Source organism: Cyprinus carpio, chromosome A18 (genome assembly GCF_018340385.1).
Source record: "Cyprinus carpio isolate SPL01 chromosome A18, ASM1834038v1, whole genome shotgun sequence".
Lineage (NCBI taxonomy): Eukaryota > Metazoa > Chordata > Actinopteri > Cypriniformes > Cyprinidae > Cyprinus > Cyprinus carpio.
Genome location: NC_056589.1, coordinates 5616832 through 5631258, shown reverse-complemented (window position 1 = coordinate 5631258; position 14427 = coordinate 5616832). Strand labels below are relative to the sequence as shown.

Genomic DNA, 14427 nt, shown 5'->3' with positions numbered 1-14427 from the left:
GCTGTCTCAAAAGGTAGGAAACTTAATGATGCTGACTTCTTCACATAAACTTCTATTAAACTGTGTTGGGGAAAGCTACTTCTAAAAGTAATGCATTGCAATATCACGTTACTCCCAAAAAATTACTGATTGCATTACTTTTTATGGAAAGTAATGAGTTACATTACTTTTGAGTTACTTTTTCTCATTTGGGTGGTGCTTGCTTGTTTGTGTTTTTATACAAAAAGCACTTTCACACCAAAAGAGAAATGAGTAAAGGGCACAGCTAAAACAAACCTTTCTGCTTTGCTGCCATTTTGGATTGCAGAAGAATAGGTCGCAGGAGAAGAAAGTTCAACACTCTTACTTCAGCAATGAAACACAAATGTGGTCAGCAGCAAAGATATTGGTTATAAAAATGGTATTTGACCGAAAACGTGGTGCTTGCAAAATAAGTTATATAAAACATTCAAAGCCTACATATCAAAAAGTCCGAATAAATAATCTCTTGTTTAATGGTGCAGATACACAACTTAATGAAAGAGCAATAGTGCTTTTGTTGTATTCTAAAGGATCGCAGTCTCTAATGCTATCAATACGGTCTCACTTCACTTGGATATCGACAGCTTCCCTCCAGCTCATGCTAATTGCTAATCAGGAGTCTCATGAAGCTGGAGCTTGATTTATTTACGAGGGGGAGAAACGGCGGCATGGTGTGTTCTGAGATGATCTGATTGTTTGTTTGCTTTTTTCTTAAAGCTGTAATTGGGTTCTTGATCAGAGGAAGAAAACACAAAAGGAAAGTGGCAGATTAGTGCATGCTTTGTAAAGCACACACACTGTGCTTTAAGAGTGGAAAGGTTTCTGATTAACTGGGCTCATAATCCTTCTTGAACTTCAGGAAAGGACTCAGCCCTTGGTCCAAATTCAGCAGTGCTGTTCCGGTTCTGGCTGAACTATAGAGACGATGCAAGAGCACCAACAAGAAAGCCATTAGAGAGAGACAAATGAAGAGAGCAGAGACAGCTATTAAAGCGGGGAGAAAGATAAACAGGAACTGAGGGGAAGACTAAGATGGAACGGAAAGGAAGAGTGAGAGACATTTTGAGTGACATGAAATGAGTCAGACTTGTGCAGAGGGGCGAACAGGAACCAACAGTTGATGTTAATCTAAATTACTCTATTGTAAATCTCTAACTTCCAGGGTATAGGTCTGCTTTTAACTATTTGGCAATATGACAAAAGGCCCAAAGTGCCCATTTTCATTTATTTATTTATGTTTATTTTTTTGTAATTAAATGAGAATTTTGAGAAGGCCTGCCCACTATTACTTAGTAAGATTAATGAATAATATTTAGCTGTAAATTAAATGATCCACATGATGACCTTTCACCTGATGATCTCATCCGGGATGTTCCCTCACTTTCAGATAACTTTTAGTAATTTAGTAATTTAATCGACATGTGACAAAACCGGTATTAGCAGTATCACCTAGCTTGGGTTCGTTTTTTCTCGAGTTTTTCCTCTCTTCATCACTTTCATTCACTTTTAAATATCTTATAAATGCCAATGCAGGGTTTGAAGTCTTCCGGGGTTTGAAGAGTGACAAAGTCCGAAGACATTATTCTGACTCAGTGGTAGTCAGGAGATTTTTCTCCCAGGTGGAATGTTGCAGCATGGCTTGCAACTTTGAGGTCCTGCTGGCGCAGGGGAGGTCCCGTGGAACACAGTCGGACTGAATGTCCGAGAAACAAGAGGGTAAAAATGCCGAAGAAGAGAGAAGAGCGCAAGGTCACTCTAACAGTGCCCCTGACATTGCCTTTAACTGAAAATTGAGTGTTTACTATTGTCATTTTGCATTATTGACACACTATTTTCCAATTTAATACTGTAAAGTTGCTTAGACACAATCTGTATTGTTAAAAGCGCTATATAAATAAAGGTAAATTGACTTGACTTGATTTTAACTTCTGTGGAAGTCACACCTCCAGGGGCTCAGTGAGTCAGTGGTAACTTAAACTTTCAGAGGGAAAGTTTGCTTCTCTTTGTCTTCAAGCATGGTGCTTTGCTTATGTAACTGGTTTGGTTGTTGATGCAAAAACTATTAAAGATTCTTATAATACTAATATTTTGCAGAGATATCAACCTATAATATACACTATCATTTAGATCATCAAAATATGAATTCGTAGATACCATATCGTAATGCATGCATAAAACCATATACAATAAAAAAGACAAGTAATGGGGATATGCATATTCATGCATAAAAAACTGAATACGACCTGGGGATATGCATATTCATGCATAAAAAACTGAATACATGGGAAAAGGTCCTTTTCTATGGGTCTTATGAGTCTGTTTCAGTAGGGAATTAAGACAGAGAATCTCTCTATGCATGCCATTAGGTTGTAGGTGTCCTGGCTACCATGGTAACCACTGGCATGGGGGTCATTCACAGACATGGTTGTTGGGTGAGGGGATCTTTTGGATTATTTGTTAAATATAACAAATTATAATATGTATGATTTATCCATGCATTACATTAATAATATAGAAGGGAAACATAATGTAACATAACATTGGTGAAGTACTATTTATACAATTTCCCAAAATACTATGTCACAGCATCAGTTAACCTGCAACATGGGCCATATCAAGTGGTGCGCACAGTGCATGAACTGTTTTAGACAATTAAGAGATAAAGCAAGCATCATTCACCTTACCTCAGTGTATGTGCGCCTCTGAATGTGCATGTGTGTAAATCTTTGCTTTTTGTCGATCTGCACAGCAGGACACGCTTTCAACTTCCTGCTTTAAATCTGTAAACAGCTCACTACCAAGTAAAACCGACACTTCTGTGAGAACAAACACCACCCACTGCGCTTTTCCAGAATCCTATTGTGAGTGTATCTTGCTGCAGATTCCTTTAAGTGTGTGTGTGTGTGTGTGTGTGAATGAAAGATGTGTGTACTAAATTGAGGGCCTGAAACTGGCTGTAAAGCCTTGATTTATTTGAGAGGCCAGCTTAGAGTCCAATTACTTTCTGCCTCCAACAACAGAATTTAGGACCTTTGCTAAAGTCCACTCTTGAGTATTAGCAGTCAGATACCTCACTGTTAAAGCCAATGCTGATCAGATTTAATTGAAAAAAAAAAAAAATTCCTCATTGCTTAGCTACAAAAAGCTTAAACCATCTAAACTGCTTTTGCTGGTATAGATTACTGGCTTTAAAGGGGTTCTGGGCACTGGTCAACCTAGGAAATCAGCTGGCCAAACAGCAATATCAGCTAAATACCAGGCTGGGAGACCAACTAAACCAGATAAGACCTGTTTTTATTTTCAGCAGTGTAGTTTAAATCTGACTTAAAAAATAGATGTTGGCCAGAAATTAGGAGTTAAAGCCTGCTGAATAAACCACCTTTCATCAGTCTACATTGGTTTTAGAGTGGTTTTAGGCACTTTTCAGCTGGAGTTAAGCTAGACTCCCAGCTAAACACCAGCTTGGCCATGCTGGGAGACCACCTTAAACCAGTCAGACCAGCCAGCTAGGAATTTTGAAACAGTGAACAGCAGTGAACTATTCAATATACATACCCTAACATTTGCCAGCAACACTGCACAATAACTCCAAATTTCCAACTACAGTTCTCAAAAATCACTTAGATGAAAATCAAGGGGATTGCTCTCTTAGGTTCTCACTATTTCTCCTGGAGCTCTCTGAATCCTCTATTTGTCAAAGATGCCAGGACAACAGATTGTTTTGCACATAGCACTGGACAGAAGACTTAATAGTGAGAGTTTGGCATGATGGAGTGGAAGGATTGTGGCAGGCCAAAAAATGTCTTTTTCTTGGGAACGTCTTTCATGTTGTGATGACAGCTTGCCAATATAAACTCTTATTCTATTTGCTAAAGCATTTTTTTTGCCAGCAGAAATATCGGCTACACGTCCGTGGTCAGTGTGGACGTGCCATCCATTCATAGTAATCTCTCATTTTATTGAAAGGAAAGTTAGTGTGTAGTTTTATTGTGGTATCTGCAGTAATGACAGAGGAGATGGCCTTTGAGTTGGAAAGGTGATTCCAAGTATTCCATGGTTGAATGATTATAAAACCACAACTGGACTCTGGAAATATGTTCATCATGACTGTCGGGTTTCATCACATTGCATCTAAACATCTCTTTGAGCTGCTGAAATCAATTCCTTCATAGTTCCACTCATGCATTCATGCAGTGGCTTCCCATACATTTTGACCAATGAAATTCTAGGACCTATAGAATCATTTGGACTTATTATATTGAAATCACAATGGCTTTCAAAGATGCTTTATTCTGCACTGCACAATAAAGCAATATCTATCCAGTTAATTATTTATCAAGATGAGCATAACTACAAAATATAGAATTTTTCTATGATGTAAGATTTTATTCATTTTCACCTTTTAGATCAATCTTAGATTCATTCACATCAATTTATGAATCAGTTCAACAATTTCAATGAATAGAACTGACTCAAAAGTATCATTCACTCACAACCCAGACAGTAAAATGGCAGACATAAAAACATCTGGACGATTAAATGTATTTAATCTAAAAACTAGAAAACAATAGTATTTTCTTTAAATTGTATTAATTTCGAGGGTTGATTTTTTTGAATTTTTTTTTTAAAATGTTTTTCTGGTATCCCATGACCGTGGGAACCCTAACATGTGCATTTTAGTCTAAAGTAAAGACATATTAGCAGTCAAATTTGTGCACCATTTACCATCTCATATTTGCAAGTCAGATACATCTATAATATCTGAGTCTGTGTTAAATGGCCCTCTTGGCCAGTAAAAGCTATCCCCTGACTGAACAGGCCCCGCACTGAAGGTCTAACGCATCTGTTAGGGAGTTTTTTACTGATCATATGAAACTCAGAGAAGCTGTAATGAGATACAGGAATATGAATGGCCATCTGCCTCCATCTGCCATGACATTCTACAACTCCGATACTCCTCTACCCGTCCGCCTACGCCGAGAAAACAACACGCACCTCTCGGCATCTAAACGTGCCAAGAAGCTTCCCCAGTCTTCAACTCACTTCACCAAACTTCTATTCTTCTGCCAAATCCTCGGGGCTTTCAATGTTAAAACTACTGAGATGGCATTATGCTGAAATGAAATGCTTAATTAAAGCAGTGGATGTGCGTGTGCCAATGTTCGAGAGGACAGTAGACGCTGGATGATGCACTGAGGATTTTAAGAGGTTTAAAAATTTTATCACACAAATGATGTATCAAACTTCTCACTAATGTAAAGTATGCACTAAGATGGCAGCTCAGGGTGGTGCATGCTCCCTTGGCAAGCTTGCAAACTTGTTTGCAAAGTAGGTTGGATCCCACTCTGCGCTTCGGGTGTGGACCGCTTACACTATGCTAATTGAACACTTGGGTAGTTAGATGTCCTTGTCTATCCAGTCTTTTCTCCACTGCATTGCAGGGCTTTTTAAGACCCCTCCTGGCCCAGCTCATGCCCCAGTCCTGCTGGCCTCATTAAATGGAATTTGACGGAGTTCAGGGTTAAACAACCATGTCATGCGGCTGAATCCCACTGAGCTGGCAGTGTGATGTACCGTTCGATGTTTCCCATATTTTGAGTCTTATGAAAAGTATTTCGGGTCTGTGAAAGTAAAACACAGTTGGTGGTAATGGGAGCATGAAACTGCAAATGCGCACACACATACATGGACTTACTGGAGAGAGAAATGGAGATGGAAAGTTTCGCCTGAAATCAGACGTGTGGGCATGAGTCATTGCTGTTTGTTGGGGTCTGCTGGCTGCTCATGTGTTCAGATGATTCAAGTTGCATTTATGTCAAAGTGTAGCCATGTGACTGGGTGCATCTAGTGTGTTAGCTCTCTCTCTCTGCAAAACTTTTCTCTCTCTCTCTCTCGCATCACGGAAGTACTCGAGGGAAGCGGCATTAGCATCTCTTTTACTTCAGTTGTTCAAACTTTCATTCCTGTTTGTTGGACTGATCCGCCATCCAGTCCCTGTTTACACACAGGTCATTATCTGACAGTATGCACTCGGAACAACAACCTGCACAGCCCTTACAGTTGGCCATCATTATCGGAGGGGTCTTGTATTAGCCTGTAGGGGTTTATTTTTTGAGAATGACCATCTTAATGTTAATTATACTGCTTAATACATAGGTATCTACCAAATAGGACAATAAATATTTGGTGCCATGGTGGCTCAGTATGTATTACTAGTGCCTCACAGTAATAAAGTCTCTGGTTTGTGGCAGGATTCCTCTGGGTGCTCCAGTTCCCCTCACAATCCAAAGATGTGCACCAATTAGAGACACTAAATTGCCGTAGGAGTGAGTGACTGATGTTGGGATGGGTGGAATGAAATATTGATAACTTGTAGAATAAGTTGCAAAATGTACATGACATTTTTGCTGGTAGTCCAGAGTAAATGTAAAAAAGCTGACAATGATATGACACTGAATATCTAACCCCAAAGATCTAGTCTGTCATTCAATTTTCGATTCTAATTTGTGTCTGTGTGTGTGTTAATTTTGGTCTGCAGTGGTACATTATTGATAGGATATGTCCACAGAGAGTGTCAAGCCTTTGATCTAGGGGGTCGTATGTTAAAGACAGCCATTAACAGACTCCCGATGCCACTGGGGACGCATCAAATATTCAGCACTTGTCTGGACATTGGCAGGCATCTTCCCCAGAGGCGTTGGCTTTGTCCTGTAAGGAACAAAGAGAGAGAGATGGAATAAAGAAGGATGGAGGTGGAAAGTCCTGAGAGAGACTCAGACAACCTCACACCACCCTGAAGAGATAATCAATACCTCCCGTCTCGGCAAACAGCTGTCAACAAACTGACCACTTTCACGACTCTGCGAGAGCTCCCTGCATGTGTGAGGCAGGTGCTTCATGGGGGGCTGTGCACTCTGCGTTTTACCAGAGCTCGTGGTGCACTTGTGCAACTCCGTGATTTCTGGAGCATGAAGTGCTTTGGTGTGATGGTGCACGTCTGTGGTCACCCGGCTGAAAATAATGCCTTCTGTCTGCTGGGTGAAAAAGAGTAGGCAGAACTGTGGAGAGGACTTGGGCAACAGACTGCAGAGAGGGGATGACCTCTGACCCCTGACTGGACTCTGGGAAGAACTGTTTTTAATTTCCTGATGCTCCAAGCATGCGTGCATACACATGCACACTCAAAAGCACTGCCAAGTTCCTTTCCTCCAGATGCAGTGCTGACAGGCCCATATGGGCAAGATATCACCATCACCCTCCCATGTCTACTGCTCACCTTGGATTAGTGATGTGGATAAGGAAACTTCCTAGATTAACTGAAACATATGCAGTTGAAAGTGTGACCAAGTGTTCTGAAATTACATTGACTAAATGTCTGGAGGTCGTATAGGTGTAGGTGTTCTTGCTCGACTGCTGTATCCATTTGTATCTTGAGGCACTCGTTCCGCTCAGCGTTCTGCATTAGTAGTCATCACATAACATAATTGTACATTTGCATAAAGTTGAACTTCATTCAACTCGGTTCCATCGCTAACTGTTGCTGTCAGTCATGTCATCTTATGCCAACTCTTGCAAACATGAACGTAAATGACTTCTTGTTGCTTTATCACAGCATATCGCTATCAGTGTGAACGCCTATTGAGAAAACACTTTGGTGTCACACATATACAGTGGTGGACAGTAACAAAATATTTTTACTTCGTTACTGTACATTTTTCAAGTATCTGTATTTTACTGGAGTAGTTTTATTTTGAGTAACTTTTACTTCACTACATTCCAAAGTGTAAGATCATACTTTTTACTCTACTACATTTCATAAAACATATCATTACCCCTTATTTTGAAGTGAAGAAATAATCTCATGCCCTGAGACGCAAAAGGGGTGTCCGATTCTTGAATGAACTGATTCTTTTCAATGAACCTGTTAAATCGGTTCGCAAATCGCACGAAACGATTCATCCGTGAATTGGACTGATCTGATTGCAGCTGTTCTCGAGTCAACAACTCACTGATTCAAATGATCCGCTCACCCTGAGTGCACATTTGACTAATGCCGCAAAAAGTAAGTTGCTAATGTCGAATTTTAGGATTAATTTTTGTAACTGTGAATCATATTTAGGTCACAACTGTCAGTTGTTTGTGAAATAAATCTGATGGGATATCTGAAGGGATATCTGTTTAAGCCCACTGAAATAATTTAATGCAGACATTTCCACATCAATGTCTGTGTAAGTTTTAGATTTTTTAGATCAAAAACCAAAACATCAAAATAACACACATTAAAATAACACAAGTTAAAATAACGCATGCATGTTCATCTTCCCCACTGCTGTAGCAGTTTTATTAAAATGTTCTGTTTTAAATATCATGTACCTGAATCCACTAATCTTTCTTACTGACTAATGCTAGGTACTTGAGAATTCATAATAATTCATGGTCCTTAAGGACTGTGTAATTTTTTCTGTGAATCAAAAGTTAGTATGGTCTGGTGCTGACTCTGTGCACATTTATATAAATTTGAACTTTGTTCAACTTCGTTGCATCGCCAGCTGTTGCCATCAGTCATCCTCTTAAATTGCCAACTCTTGTTGAATTCAAATGCCATTCGCTTGCTTTGTCACAGCAAATCAATGTCAGTGTGAACAGCCATTGTAAAAATGTCACACATATAAATCACCGTCACCTTCCCAAGTCTATCTTTCACCTTGAAATAGTGCTGAAGATAAGGAAAATTCTTAAATGTACTAAGACATGCAAATAAAACATTGTATTATGACCATATGTTAACAATGGCAGTGCCTGAATTTTCTGGAGGTTGCTGACTTTTAGTCGCTGCAGTAGTAGGCATTCTTGCTCTATTGTTGTATCCATTTGTATCATGAAGCAAAAGTTCTGCTTGACTTTCTGCATTGGTAGTTGCTGCATCACAACTTCGTTCAACTTTCTTGCATTGCCAACTGTTGCCATCAATTGTCATCTTAAATCAGCAACTCTTGTTAAAAGTAAATTGCTTTCTGTTGCTTCATTACTACAAATCCCTGTCAATGTGAACAGCCACACTGGACAATTTGTGCTACACATAAGCCCCTTTCACACTGCACATTGGTCCCAGAAAATTGCCGGAAAATTGCTGGATCTCCTTCTGTGTGAACGCAAACACGTCCCGGGATTGATTCCGGAATCTATCCCATTTTGGGGACCTAGTAACATTGTCGGGTTTAGTCCCAGAATGAGCTCTGTGTCGTAGTGATGACGCACGTTATCGTGCAACTCTTTTACCAGGTGTTTTGAAGGCAGATCAATGTTCGCAATGAAAAAATATGTGCAAACTGTAATGAAGCAGAGATCAGTTAGCTCCTCACTATCCTCACTGAAGCTGAGATCGTTCGCCAGCTTAAGTGAAAGTTAAGGTGCCTAGTGTTTTTGACTCGTACATTACATGTCACATCCTGATGTCACGTGTCATTACGGGACCTTTACGGGTTGTGTGTGAACATACGCACAGATTCTAGGAAATCACTGGCAGTGTGAATGAACCAAAATCTAACGATCCGGGAAAAATTGCCGGGACACATTTCTTGTGTATTATCCGAAATCTCAGTGTGAAAGGGTTTATAGAAATCACCGTCACCCTACCATGTCTACTGCTCACCTTGGATTAGTGCTGTGAATAAGGAAACTTCCTAACTGTACTGAGACATATGCAAGTAAAAGTGTGACCATACGTTCACAGCAACTGAACTGTAGTGACTGTTGGTCACTAGTTGGCATTCTTGCTTGAATGTTTTATCCATTTGTATCATGAGGCACTAGAGCCACTCATCTTTCTGCATTGGTAATCACCCCATCACATCGCTGTGTATTTGCATAAAGTTGAACTTCGTTCAACTTTGTTGCTTCCACAACTGTTGCTGTCAGTTGTGTCAGCTGTTAAGTTGCCAACTCTTGTTGAACTTAAATGACTTTTGGTTGCTTTGTCACTGAAAATAACTAACAGTGTGAAAACCAATTGTGAAAACAAATTTTGTCAAAACACTGTCACCCTCTGATGTCTACGAACTCCTTGTGCTCCTTAACTGTACTTAGCGAGATGCGTGTAAAAAGTGTGAACTTAAAGGTGTGTTCACACTGACAGCTGGAGGTTGCCAAGTGCCTTTACTGTTGGTTGATTGCAGGAGGTCTTCCTTGACTTCACTGTCCATTTTATTATGGGGTGGATATAGCTGCTACACTGGTAGTTGCCATATCGTGTCACTCTTATTTACCAGGGCATGACAAAACTTCTCCAGGCCCCAAAAATACCCTTAGACTCCAGAGGGTTAAATTTATATATTACTACTTGAAAATTACAAATTAGTACCTAAATGGTACATGTTTGTACCTTTTGAAAAGGTACTGCCCAAGTGAAAGCTTTTGTACCTTTTTTTCAGAAAGTGTAGGGTCTTTTTCATAAAAGAAAAATCTGAGAAGCAAAACAAAAACATACAGTACTACCAAATTTCTATCCTGGAGAATCAAATAAGACACAAAGTCATTTGTAATTTTCCCCTCCAATTTTGCTCAGTTTTGTTGCATAGCCAACAGTCACTCATGTCATTTGTGACTCAAATGAACAACTCTCATTAAAAACAAATGACTCACTTCAACACATTATAACTGAACATCGGAGTCTTTGCTAAATCCCCATCTGTAGATTTTTGGATACAGACTTTGGGTTTTTCTGTGCATCAGTCTGCCCAGTGTAATAGAGTATCCAGTGTATAATGTGGAGGCAGAGAATGGAGGCAGAGCCTTCATTCTGATTGGCTGCAGCAAAAAAGGGCTGTCACAGAGAGGGCCGGATTAGAGGAGGTGGGGGAGGTGCTTCACTTGCTCTGTACATTTCAGCTGCAGATCAGAGCACATCGCTGAGAGATTAACACTGTTCGCAAGCCCTGAGATGTGAGGAAGATGGAAGAGGACAGCGAATGTGTCCATGCAAGAGACAGAAAGCTGATTTAGGGTTGCTCTGCACTGGTTTCTTCTTCTAGGAGTGCCTCAGGGTAAGGACTCACTGTCCCTTGTCTGTCTCTTTTAGGAGTCTCTCTGATCCTTTGAGGCATGGACTACATATCATTTCAACCTTTCTGGGACTCTTCCTCTAAGATTTCGGAGCGTCTTCTTTCACCCTGTTTCTAAAAGAGTGAGCGATATTTGTGTCACACACCGATTCTATCAGACTTGAGAGGTTTCATTCGAGAGTTCCTTCAGTCTTCTCTGCCTTTCTCTCTTCCTCTCTCTGTGTCTTTGTGATCATGCACTGAAATCATCAGTTCATACATTGAGGGCACACCTGTCTCTCAAATTCACTCACTTGTGTGGATCTAACCAGAACCCTTCAGCTGGAATTTTGAGATGGATATTGGGATGGATATTGGGATTGCCTTATACTTCGTTTAATGCTGAACCTGCCGCACAAAACGGTCACAAGGTGAAAAAGGGTAAGAACTTTTGTACATTATGTTTTTTTTATATCAAATATATTATAATGTTATATATATATATATATATATATATATATATATATATATATATATATATATATATATATATATGTATATGTGTGTGTGTGTGTGTGTGTGTGTGTGTGTTATATATATATATATATGTGTGTGTGTGTGCGTGTGCGTGTCAGCACTAAATTTATATGCATGTATTGTCATATTTATTCTGTGTTAAGCATTCAATAAAATGATTATATGTATGTAGTATATGATAGATATATAGGTATTTAGTAGTCTGAGTTTAGAAATACACAAAGTTTTAGGGTTTTGAAACATTCAAAACAAAGAAACATTATGATTCTTCACTATTTCTAGGTCACTACTGAATTAAGTAAATTTGTGACATCATGTGAACTTCTTTGTACAGATGGTCAGATGTCCTTGGTTTTATTGAAGCTCAAGCTTTTCTTTAGATAATCTCAAATCATGCCGTAGAACATGATCATTAGGTTTTACATTGTAAAAATAATTGACATTCTTATAATTTCCATTTAAAGATCTCACTCAAATTGTTATGCAGATAAAATAATTTCTCAAGAAAAAAAGTTTAAAATAAATCTTCATGTTCTCACAATTAGGTGCTGATTTTGTGATCCCTAATCTGTGTATTCCCATAGTAGTGAGCACATTGACACAGATTTATTAAAATGACATGCTTTAATTGCACATAAACACTGACTCACCTTGACGCCAGCAGCCGCTGGTTGTCACATTAAAACTTTCTGCACTTGTGGCCCGAGGATGACTGCTTTTTAACCATGACTCTGTGAGTGAGGTGTGTGTTTGTTTGTGTACGGCCATGTGATGGGCTGGTCTCTGGATACGGAAAAGGCTAATGCTAATTAAACCACATTTCTCTCCATTGAAGCACAAAATGTAGGACTCCCTGTGATCCTCCCAGCAGCTGTGATTCTCTTAACACACTTCAGTATCTCTCTCTCCACTCACACATCTGTATATCAGTGTTTAGCAATCTCACACTCTCAGCACTCTACAGAGCACCAGCCTTGTTTCACTTCACACAAACTGAGCGATCTTCAATCAGTGTGTGTGAGTTTATACACTCAGGGAGGGGTTCATGTGTGTGTGTGTGTGTGTGTGTGTGTGTGTGTGTGTGTGTGTGTGCACGCTCAGGGGAGAGATCGTGAGAAATTGTGTGTGTTTGTGTGTGCAATGGGTGTGTTTCTTCTCTTTTTGTCAGTGACAATAAGCTTGTGGGAGTCAGCCAGCATGTATTTCTGTTTGAACTTTAAGGTCTTTATTGTAGTTGTGCAGGTACAATGAGATTAGAATTTTTAGTGCTCCACAAAATCGCTGCAATTACAGTGAATATGAAATCAAAATAGACCCAATTTACTTTCTTAATAACGCTCTTATTGTGAAAGATTCATCTGTGGCACATGATTCCAAAGGAAAACATGGTTTATCTTTGTAATTTTTCTTCAAAAAGAAATTATTAGCTTTTCTGCTGATGTCATTTGAACCATGTGAACTGGATAATGTTAACCAATAGTCAAATGCATAGTTAGTCATTGTTTTAATTAATTCATATTTGGTCTAGCTCGATTCCTGTTTCACTAGGAAATGCAATTCTGTGTTATTGTATTAGCATTGAACTATTATTATAGCTTTTGATAATTACATTTTTATTTTTTATTTTCCATTTTCATTTTAAGTTATAATAATTTTGTTTTTGTCATTTTTAGTATTTTTTAAAGCATACGTATATAGTTTTTTATTAGTTTTTTTTAATTCAGTCTTTTTAGTTTTAGTTTTATTTAATTATATTAACCCTGATTAATTTTGATTTAAAATGTAGTAGATAGAGAAAAATACTTAATATACAAAAAATTAAAATATCTCAATAAACAAATATTGAAAGTTTTAAAAAGAAATGAAATGAAAAGATTTTACAAAATATATATTTTAGGGCTGGCCTCAGTATGCTTATTTACTTAAAATACATCTTTACACATGTTACATTACTTAATGGGTAGAAAATTCAATACACGTTAAATATTTAATTAATTGGCTTTGGCTTTAGTTCAGTGACAATATGAAAGTTATAAACAACCTGCCTTTATAAATTCATGCTTATTTTTTCTTATATAAATGAGTCTTATACATTAAAATATGTAGCTGTCATTGTATTTCATTATATTTTATATTTTAGTACAGTGACAATATGAACGTTATCTATCTTTATAATTTCATAATTCTATAAATGGGTCTAATAAATGAAAATATGCAAATGTCATTATATTTAGAAAGGGTGTCCTCACAAAAAGATCATCATATTTGAGGATCCTCAGCATGAAAAGTTTTTGGCAACCCTTGGAGTAGAGTACAGTAAAGTAAATGTTACATCAATGCAAAATATTAATTTGGTGATAAGATAATCCAAACATAATATCATATTGTCTAGTCCTCATTTCGCATCTCATAAAGTTAATGCTACATGTCAAAGCTCATCAGTTTCTCAGTCATTGTATATATCCATGTCTTAAGCCATTGCTACTCATTTTCTGAGGTCACTTCTGAGCAACGCTTCATGATATATGAGCAGGAGAATGTAAAGTAGTTTTAAAGGCTTCCTCTGAGCCGAGCCAAAGCTTTACTCTTCCTGTAATAGTGCTGACACATTTCTGCTGGTTTTGCAGGACATTTACACTCATTTTATTGCCTGTAGGAACGACAGTGAGCAGTATACTGGCAGTACTAAGCACAGTCTCATCACTCATTCTTATGTCTCTGAAGTTATCGTCACCTCTGGTTGTGAATGGGCTCTGTTTGTGATTGTGATGGTGGTCACCAACTGTGTACACACACATGGCTGAAGTTTGGCTTAGGATGATTAGATGCC

At 38.5% G+C, this 14427-nt stretch overlaps 1 protein-coding gene across 4 annotated transcripts in view; it reads left to right on the top strand.

Annotated features, from left to right (window-relative positions):
• The window catches only part of LOC109084089 (LARGE xylosyl- and glucuronyltransferase 2-like), a 105611-nt gene that overhangs the window by 30794 nt on the left and 60390 nt on the right, over positions 1–14427 (top strand). The window contains exons 1-2 of one of the 4 annotated variants that reach the window (XM_042774861.1): positions 10905–11203; positions 11334–11501. The exons of 1 other annotated variant lie outside the window; for it this stretch is intronic. The gene's annotated coding sequence lies outside the window, so the exon portion shown is untranslated. Of the gene's footprint in view, positions 1–10904; positions 11502–14427 lie in introns of those variants that run through there. 2 more of the 4 variants (XM_042774862.1, XM_042774860.1) reach the window with 2 other exon arrangements.